We start from the raw sequence: 10,775 nt of genomic DNA on the forward strand, positions 1-10,775 counted from the left end.
ACTTTGCCTGCCTCTACCTTGACGCCAGTGGTGTCGGGATTCAGTGTGGCAGCAGGGGAAATCAGGGAAATCTGGGATATCTGGGAAAGGGGAGTCGGTAAAAACGGGGACTAAACCGGCAGAAATCCCGACGAGGCCTCGACCGACACACCGCGGGGTCCCCGGCGGACACCGCTCCTCTGTCCTCCCGCTGGTGGCTGCGTTTTTTCTCCCTCAAATCTCCCTGGATCCTCACAGTAAGTCGTTCAATTCCCCTTCACCTAAACGCATCTCTATCCCACCACATTCACCCTGCTTTCTCCCCCCTCGCTGTTTTATCCGTTGGATTAAACTCGTGGCAGATAAAACACGACATTGGGTGTTTATTGTGTGGCAAACGGAGAGCGGAGCCGGTAAATTAATATCCGCTGGAATAAAAGCCAATTAATCCCGTTAGTGGGTGCATGTGTGTGAAGAGAAAGGAGCAGGGGTGGGGGGTGACAGAGAAAACGAGCAGCTCCACAGAAAAGGGCTTTTGCTTCACTTTAGCCTGTTAAATGCTCCTCAGTGGTGACTGCATGTGCACACTGTGGGCTGATTTCTGCCCGTGAGCGCCGTTATTCGTTGTGCATGTGTGTTTTCGGTGCTGAGTTAACGCCGCAGGGCCTGCAGAGCACAGACTCCCGGCCTGGATGCGCAGGTTCGCCGGGCAGCAGCAGCCGGCTGTCAGCGTCTTTCCAGCCGGAATATGTGCGTTGAGCGCTGCAGCTCGGAGGCCAGGCGTGCAGAGCTGACACCAGCAAGGCGTGGCATTCATATAGCATTACACAGCCATGGGCGTGTTCCCCGCAGCTGCCACACAGCCCACTTTAAAATGGGCACTTTATTCAGCATCCTTTATTTAGGGTCGCATTGATGTGACCCTATAAATATGACTTCTGTGTGTGATCTTCCTATTCGTAATTGTTTTCTTTAATAAGCAGCCAGGCCAGAGCTTTGCCCCAAGCCTCGTTTAAAAGTCATTTAGAATTCAGCATCATCAGACATGCAGGCCTGCCATCTGTCTGTCTGTCTGTCTGTCTCCCTGCAGGTCAGCCAGTCTCACCGTCTTGTCCTCCTGCAGGCTGTTTCACTGTCTGACTGCTGTAAGTTGGACTTGACTAACTGTCATGTCTTCCTGCTGGTAGACCTGTCTGTCTCAAATGTGGACTTCCAACAGGATTAATTGTAGAAATATTGTGATTAAATGCTACACTGAACATTGACTTTAGGCCTTGGAATGGATACATTTAGGTGTAAGTTGGACATATCTATCTTAAAGCTAAGATTAAAGACGTCTGATTCATGGGACCACTGTGAAGATTTGAACCCATAAACTGTGATTATAGATTTTGGATTCAATGAGTCAGCCCTGCCTGTCACAGTGGATTTATAATTCCTCATGATGGAGTCATGCAGTCATGGATCAGCATGGAGTTTTATGTATTGATGGCACCAGTGCAGCAGTGGATGGGCTGCACTGGTGAAGCAATGCAACACAGACTAAGACGTCCTGTTTGACCATTTCCTTGGCCAATAAATTTCATTGCCAGACAGCATCAGACTGCGCTTTGGCACAAGTTGAGACAGGATTGACTTTTCTGTCTGAATCTCATCGAAGTGAACGAGGAGGTCGTTTTCAGTGCAGCCAGTCAGTCTGAATGTGGCATCACCCACTCGAGGGTGGCTTTGTTTAAAGTCTATCAGCTCTGGTGCCAGTATGAAGCACAATAGATGCTACCATGTTAAAAAAAAAAAAAAAAAAAAAAAAAAAGATTTTTGTCCTTTCTGTTGAAAGTGGCCAGTGACCGTCCTGCCCTGCCTTTAGTACAGAGCAAACTGAGATCGGCTTCGACCTCACTGCCAACTTCAACGTGCAATGATAGATACAGAACATAGATGGTTAAATGCCAAGACTTCTGTTTTTTTTTCCACCAATGCATTGACATTAACACGTGAAATAGTCGCACTGGTGTCCCTCACACTGACCTGCATGGCGATTTCAAGCATGATATTTAAAAAAAAGCTCAACATTTCAAAGAGCGTTCCTTCACAATGTTTAATACATTATTTGAACCAAATTTACTTCCAGTGACTCTTGAATGGACGTTCTGTCTCAGCGCTGTGATGTGTAACCCGGCCCGTCACAGCTGAAGTGTAATCACTCGGACAGGCTCGAGGCAGCTCACCTCTATAACACACTTGCGTGCAGCTAAGTGGAGCAGAATTCAGTATCTCCCAGTCGTGTTGAGGGTTAACTGGAGTATAAAAATCCCTGCTGCCCTACTTCAACTAAAGGCTGCTCTGACTGTATCCAACCAGTCAGTCGGCCTGAGCTTCGCATCTGAGACCTGCAGGGTCCTGCATTTCTGATTCAGTATCCTTCGCTGTTAGTTAGTGCTCATCCTATTGTGTTTCTGCTCTGTACTTCAAACTGATGCATCAAACGCCAAACAGTTTATATATAATACAACCAAGGTAGAGACAAAGAAATAGAAGGGAGAAAAGGACAAAAGGACAATCAACATTACTAAAGATAACCTACAAAAATATGCATATTTACATACCGCGTGTACATTTAAATTCAGATTAATCACAGGTCTCTGTCTCACCTGTTCTCTCACTGCCCTCCAGCAAGAGCAGATCACACGATGATGCAAGCCAGGTAGATGTTAAATAGAGGATCATTATTGATTTCACAAGCATCATACAACTGAAAATGAGACACAAATCATCGAAATAAATAGATAAACAGATACATGATAATAATGCTGAAACATAGAAATAGGATGCGCTCCCCCTGTTTGGTCATTGACTCCTCCCAATATCTTTTAATCCATCTGGCTGATAGAGTCCTGGTTCTTTTCTCTCAGTTTAAGTTATCTCAGAAGCAACTGATTTTTGTTAAACTCCACAAACAAACAAATAGTTGGCTTTCTCAGAGCTGTTCTATCCTCCATTTCCTGTTTGCATGTGGGAAAACACTCAATAATCAAGTGTTTGTCAGTATGAATTCTGACATTTTTGAGCAGTTTTTGTCATTTTTTCCAGCATGAACACTCTACATGATCACCTGCTGAGAGTCAGTACGTAGTATGGAAGTTGGACACCTCGATAGTTGTTGTTGTTCTCTGTCACCTTTGGGGCTTTTACATCCACCTTTACACAAGAAATATCAGAATGCAAGAGTCGTATTGTCACGTTCATGCTTCCCAGAGGATGAATCCAATCCATGGGCTTTAGAATCCCATCACAGAGCAAGATGTCCACTTTGCATCCGAGATAATAGCGATGTGTTACAGTCAAAGTAATGTGCTCAGGGTCCTGCTCAGACGTACGTGAATGCACGCCTGTTGTGGGATTTGCACATCTGCATTTCCATTCAAAGGGCCGGCCTGCAAGCATTAAGAGGCCGTGTGGGTCTTGTGTGCTTCCTCTGGCTGCAGTCATCTTGTAAACATCAGACTCAGTGTGCTGGTTACATCTGTATCAGCTGCTCTGGTGCAGTTTGTCAGAATATTCTCACTGGTGGCTGCAAGAGGTCAGCCCAGGTCACCATCTGATGTTTTCTTCTCGCTCTCTGTCTGTATTTCTGTGTGTCTCTCTCTCGCCAAGTGTATGGAAAAGTCATCCCTCCTTTTTTCAGGAAATTCCTCCTCGTCCCAGGGGTGAGACAGACAGAGTGTGAGGGAGCAGCAGAGTGGATCTGCTGCAGAGGGACACTCCAGGCCTCACTTTCTTACTCACTGCAGTCTCTCTCATTTAGTTAGACTATCTTAGCATGTTAAAGCAGTCATGAGTAGGCATTGTTATGACGCTTTACATCCTTGGTGCATTCAAGAAAGCTCAGATGTTTGAGATTTAATATCAAAGCCACCAGACTGATGCAAGAAGCAACCATCACTGTTAGAAATCAAGTGTGGAATTAATGTTTTCACGTATTTTACAGGTCCAGTGATGGAGTGGATGAGAAACAAGTGTCTGTGTGAACTTACCACATGTGAAGCATCATTGCACATCACAGTAAATAGCACTAACCTATAGTACAACGTTTGAAGCTGTTGCGTAGTGTATGGCGTAATGCAGCACTACTGTGTAGTAGTCTATAGTGCGCACTGTTTTGCTGTGTCAGTGCTAAACCTGCAGAGACACTCGCACATCAAACAGCATCAGGAGTGGGGCGGGAAACTGGAGATGGTGTGTGCGTGTGTGTGTTTGTGGAGTGTGTTCTTCATTCGTGGCTTTGTGTTGGACTGCTGACTGGTTTGTCTGGTTGGCAGTGATGTAGAGTGCTTATCTGTTCATTCAGTGCAGCGATGAGGGTTGCACATGTATGGCTTCATGGCTAACTGGCCTCACGTAAGATGGCTAGCAGGGCTATTTTCAACATGGAGGTTCAGTCCCGCTAACAGGCTCACCTGCATGCTACACTTTTCCTCAGTATTTTGATGTTCATGGACGATGTCTGTTTGTTGAATTTGACTGCGTGTTACCTTCCCCTTTCTCACGAGTCTGACTCCGTCCACATATGAGGTGCCACCACTACAGATTGGTGTGCAAATAAACCCAGTTGCCAGTTTGTTAGGTGTGCCTAGTTAAAGGTGGGTGAGTCATTCTGAAGAAAGATTGGTGATATTGCCACTATAATGCAATTACATGATTACACATCACTCGCCACTCCTCTCGCTCCCTCTGTCTTCATCCTCTTCCTCTTGTCCTGTGCACGAATGCCACCTGTTGCTGATGGGCTGGAATAGTGTTGTGTGGCACGATATGGGCCATCTCTGGCCGCTTTCTGCTCCTTTTGGTGGCTGTTTGTGCTGTTGTTGAATTGGACTTGTGTTATGTGTTCTTATTGCATTAGAAGATGTTTCTAATATGTTGTCCAACCATTTACAGCCCATTGAGGGTCCACTCCACTGCAGCAGTCGGGGCTTCAGGACCCTGTTCAAAGACCAGTTTAGGGGCACTAATAATGGTAATTAATTTCCCCACATCGATTTATCCTGAACTGCAACCACTTGTTAGTGAAATTCTGGCATTTGATATTGATTTGATAGTTTAAGTGTTGAAGAGGTTTGTACTGCTGAGCTTTTGGTTGTGGCTCAGAGCTTCAGAGCCATCAGTGTGGGTGGCACAGATAACAAAAGCACCTTGATGGTGCTCACAAGCCTGAACCAGATGACCTGCCCAGGTAGATTAACAGCTATATTCAAATTTAATAAAATGGCCTAGTTTCATTGGTTGAGATTAGGTATTAGATTAAATCTCAAAGAGAAGCTTGTGTCGAAGCTGAACGAAATCCTTGGTGTTTAACTTTTTTTTCCACAAAGTCAAAAGACAGTACAGGAAATCTGAAAACTGTTATAAAAAAATCAGATCAGTGAAAACATCGGTCAGGACACCAGTGAAAGGTGTTTGGCTGTGTAGTAATGAAGCATAAAAGTTAACTTATGACTTAAAAAAATGCTTAAGCACAAAATTCAAGTCCCCATAATCAATTTCAATCATTAAATGTTAGGTTGTAGACAAGTTAAAGTTAGGGTTAGGCAAGTAGTGGTTCTGATTAGGGTAAGTCTCCAGGAAATGAATGCAAGTCTGTGTAATGTCCCCAAAAATCTGTGTGTGTTGCAAATTTTGGCATTAAGAGTTGTGTCTGAATCTTGTGTCCCCTTCCATCTCTTATTAAAGTTGATCTGTGTGTGTGTGTGTGTGTGTGTGTGTGTGTGTGTGTGTGTGTGTGTGTGTGTGTTTGCGTGTGTGTTTGCATGCGTGCGCTCTGATAACAATAAATGGTTTTTCTGCTGTTTGTTGTTGAAACAGGCAGCTGGCAGCAGAATGCAGTGACTCAGCTTGTGTGTGTGTGTGTGTGTGTGTGTGTGTGTGTGTGTGTGTGTGTGTGTGTGTGTGTGTGTGTGTGTGAGTGAGATGGAGCCAGACCCACACATAGCGACAAACACACTATTAATGGAGTATCCAGATGAGGTAACAGCACTCAAGTTTCCTCTGTCTCCTCTTAGTTAACGGCTCTGTAAAGTGAACATCATGGACACACAGCAGGACAGTCAAAGGGCCTGATGTGTGTTCACTTTGGAGGTTCTTGAAATCTTTGCACATTTTCAAGAGACTGGCTACGTGATAGGATTTCACTGGTTCTGTGATTCTATTTTTGTGTATGTGTACTGGGAAACCCTAAGAAAACCCTCAGGGTTCAGAGGTCAGGGATGCCATTTAGAAAGCTGGTGTTGGTCTGAAGGACATTCCTGCCATAGCTCCAGTGACGTGGTCAAAGAGCAAGGAAATCTGGGAAAACAAACCAGGGGTTGTGTTGTGTCGGTGAGTGCAGTCGTCACCATGACAAATCCAGTCAGCTGTTCATACAAGTAGCAAAAGCACAAGCTCCAAGCAAATTGATCCAAAGACTAAAAAGGGTTTATGCTCAGTAACTCAAACATTCCCTGTCTTACTTTTAGAAATGTAAACTTTCTGCCTTTTCTGCACACATTTATTTGTTTTTATTCAACAAAAGAAGACTTCTACAGTGTTAAATGTTGTAGCTGCTGCACAAGAACTGTGCCTAAATGGAGTAGTTTTACCATTTTGATTGAAATCAGGAACTAATAGAGGATCTGATTGAAGAGTGTAAACAAGATTATAAATCTGACCCAGTATTCAAAGCGGTTAGCTTTCATATTTGTCTGTGTTTGATGCTCTGGACACGTTTCAGCTGGTACCACAAACCGATTGGGATTCGATGCCCAGCCTGAGTTTGAACGTTCACATGGATGCTCTGATGCCTCTGATCCATGTCATTTAATTATCTTCAGGTAAAGAGTCCAGTTGTTTAATGCAATCTAGTGTAGACAGGATGTATTTGACAGTTTATAGTTCTGCATTGAGAAATATAGCTTCTAAATATAACACCCTCATGGCTTTACCTTAATTTCTGTACTTTCCTTTAGTGTTTAAGTTGTGGATTTGTTGTGGCAGGAAGCTTTGGACAGGATTCTGTCCAGATTCCCTTCATCTCCATCTTGAAGAAAACACTGAAGGTCAAATACAGTTTTCAACCAGCATCAGCACTGTCTGTCTCTCTTTAATTCCAGACAGATGTAGAGCCATTCTGGCTGCTGTTGCTGTGGTACTGCTCAGCCCTCCTTCTTGGAAAATTTAATCTCATTTCTTCTTCTCTGTTTTTTTTTTTTTCTACTCATATTTTTCCCTTTCGTGTTTTTCCTCAGCTACATTACTCTCGCCAAGGCCCTTTTTCGCTCCTTCCCTCTCTCTCTTTGCCTTTCTGTGTCTATGTCCCTCAGCCCTCGTGGAGATCCAGGGGCAGGCTGTGCAGCTGGAAATCAGGACAGTCATTTTGACTGTGTTGAATGGAGACTGACTCTTCTCCTCTTGTTTTTAAAGTGTATTCTATCCAACAAATTTCTGCCTTCGAAGTGGAGGAGGAAGCATTCAAATTCTTTGCTGAAGATTCAAATTTAAGAAAATGTTATTGTCCATCAGAAGCCAATGGAAGTTTGTATTTGACGTGGCTCACAAACAAGATCACAGGATGCACACAGAGTGGAAACATACATATGGCAGTTAAAATAATGGCACAATGTCCATTCATCCATTACAAGTAGAGTTCTGGTATTCAGAATTTTTCAGTATCATTAAGAAGTGTAAGAAGTATTCATGAAGGCAGAATTGCTGCATGTTGTTATTACAAATGTGAAAGAAGAAGAATTTTAATACTGTAAGTGGTTGAAATGGAGCTAATTTATATCCTGTTGCAAAGTTTATATCAGTCACTAATCGCTTATTAGCTTGTTATCAGATGTGCTGATGTTGGTGCATACATCTGCCAATAAGTAATAAGAAGTTGCAGCATTACAATGTTTTTCCAGTAACAGCTTTGTCTTACTCATTCCCTCAAAAGTAAAGAATCCTAATTTTTAAAAGTTTGATGTAAAAAGAAATAAAATGTTGGCCAATATATATCAATTCATTTCAGTGGAATCACTGCAGCTAGTGGAGTCACTCTTGTGGGTACAGCCATTTATTTATTTATTTCATTTAAATGTCAAATGTAAAAAGTTATTTTTGATGAACTTTGACAAGTGAATTTGCATTTTTGATGACTAACAAACTGTTTTCACAGCGCTGACCTCAGAGCAGATAAGCAGAGTCCCACAGATTATTAGCTGTGTTGCAGCATCCAGGTTTATTTAACTTCCTCTGCTGGAAGAGAAACTGCTCCATAAAATAAACATGGTTTATAAACAGTAATATTACAGGTGTTGATGGTACAAATACATGTGAAGAAACTGTATTATTGTCTAGTTAGCTAACACCTAACCAGCCCGCTGCTAGCAAATGTTAGCAAGCTAGCTCAGAGAGCTGATGCAGCATGACTAGCATGTTCTTCGTTGACTAGTGTGTTAGCAGTTACCGTGTCAGCTGAACTTTGTCCTGCTGCTGGTCAATTATCTGTAGTTTTGCTGTAGTTTATTTACATGTATTTATTTCATGGTTTGCTTCTGTTGTGTTTTTATTAAAAAAACAAAAACAAATACTATCTATACAACAACTCTCATTTATCCATATCAGCATCTACCTAAAAACCTGACTCTGTGTGGTTCTTAAAAAGACACGTCAATTAAAAAACAATGTAAAAAAGGCAGCAAAAAGAAGAGGCAAACACCAACATTTCCATTTATCCACTGTTTGCCTGATTAGAGGCGGAAAGGACAAAGTTAGTGACGTTTGTTAGCCTGTTAGCTCTACATTTACACAAAGCAGTAAAACAAGCCGCAGAAGCAGTGCTAGTTAAACCCTGAGTTCTGCCACATAACCTTTAATGTGTGTCAATGGTGTTTCTATGAAGTGTGTGTGTATGTGTGTGTGTGTGTGTGTGTGGCAGTCTGTGTATATGTGTGACAGGCTGAGACATAGTGAGAGTGTGTTTGGGGTTTGTCGGTCGGTTGGTCAGCCTGGTTTGAAGTAACTGTGTTGACACAGTAAGTTGTACGTGTGTGTATGTGTGGGTGTGCGCTGGCTTGAAGAAGCTGTTGATACTGTAAGCCTGTCTGTTTTCCATTGCTCATACGAAGAGAGAAAAGTACAGGCATTGAACCTGTGTGTGTGTGTGTGTGTGTGTGTGTGTGTGTGTGTGTGTGGTTGGACGTGTGTGTTAATGTTATGGCTTGGAGTACGCCTGGAACAGCTACTGTTTTTCTGTGCTGGCTCTTTCATTCGTGAAAACACACTCACTCATGAAGCGGGTCCAGACCAAACCACAGCTACCTCCTATATCCAGACAACGCTCCAGAAGAGATGGAAAGTATGCGAGCCCTCTTTCTGCCTGCCGACTTCTGTCTCAGCGTGAATCAAAAACAGTGTGGATGTGGATTTATACTCTCTATCTGCTGTCGGGATCAGCTGTGAAAGAGGTCACGGTTCAGACTTGCACCACTCGTGGCAGAATCTGCTCTGAAGCGCACTGAGATACTGAAAAAATAAATACACATAATCGACTTGTCATTGGGGAAATTGCACAAGAGTTAAGTGTGGTTGGTTTGTGATTGACTGGTTTGGAAAAATGTGGGAATGGAAAGTCAAGATGCTCACCTACTTCAGCAGTTACTGCGTAGGTGTCTTTCAGGAGGGAACAGGCTTTCCAAGAACTCCTCAGCTTTGTTAAAAGACGTACTGAATTCATACCCTGCTTAGTGATTAAGTGTACGTTTCTTCTTCCTGTTTTAAATGTATTGGGCTTGTGATGTAACTCCATATCCACATATTTCCAGCAGTTTAAACAGAGTTGGACCATGCTTACAGAGGCCTGTTTTTCTATGGGTTTGCTGTCTCGGTGATAGCTCATTTGCTGCATATTGGGAGTTTCTTGTAAGAACTTGATCTTTGGAGCAGGAGACTGTTCAGTGTGATCATCAAAATGAACTTCTTCAGTTCACCTATCAAGTTCTAATTGGCTCAGACTTTTTGAGAAAGAAGAATCAGATGTGGGCACCAGCTCAGGAGTCTGGAACAAGGTCATGAACCGTAAGGTTGGTGGTTCGATTCCCAGCTCCTCCTGTTCCTCCCAAAGTATTCTTGAACAATCACTGAACTGTGAAGTTGCTCCCAATGTGTGTTTGTAGGAAGGAAATTCAAGTTGTTTTGGACCAAAGCATCTGGCTTATTAAATGTACTGTAATCTTATGCAAGCTGTGATGTCTTTTCCCCAGCTGACCCATCAGTAGACACATTAACACTTCTGGTCAGGTTTGTATTCCACTTGATGCATGCATTGAACAACAGACCTGCTGAGGAGTGAAGCGTTCTCCATGTTTTACAATAAACTCCCACTGCCAGCAAACAGAGTGCTGGTGCTGCTGTGTCAGAGGCGTTAGCAAAGATTCTTAAGAGCAAGTGTTGACACTTGAATGCTTTATAGCAGTGAGGTGAAGCTGGGCCCGGGACAGTCTTAGCTCAGGACTTGTTAGAACTGGAGCAGGTCTGATGGTTTTCAGCTGAGTCAGACTCAGTCGCTCATTCTCTGCTCTGTCATTATATGATTAGCTGTATAACTCTGCACAGGTGTGTGTCATTTCTATCTCTGGCTGTATGTGTCTGAGCAGGTTTTTACATTACTCATGTATTCCTCCCTGACTCGCACTACTAGCAAAGCTCAGAGGGGATCACTCACTGAACGTGGCAGCGTGTGTCCTTCTGTGGGGCTTCTAAAGGGAACAAAAAGTCAA

The 10,775-nt window shown here is 43.2% G+C and overlaps 1 protein-coding gene across 2 annotated transcripts in view; it reads left to right on the forward strand.

Moving 5' to 3' along the window:
* Nucleotides 1-10,775, forward strand: part of raph1a (Ras association (RalGDS/AF-6) and pleckstrin homology domains 1a) — a 60,776-nt gene continuing 50,001 nt past the window's right edge. For both annotated transcript variants that reach the window (XM_076746480.1, XM_076746481.1), the window contains exon 1: nt 1-236. The gene's annotated coding sequence lies outside the window, so the exon portion shown is untranslated. The remainder of the gene's footprint in view (nt 237-10,775) is intronic.

This window comes from Chaetodon auriga, chromosome 13, assembly GCF_051107435.1.
Source record: "Chaetodon auriga isolate fChaAug3 chromosome 13, fChaAug3.hap1, whole genome shotgun sequence".
NCBI classification, from domain to species: Eukaryota; Metazoa; Chordata; class Actinopteri; order Chaetodontiformes; family Chaetodontidae; genus Chaetodon; species Chaetodon auriga.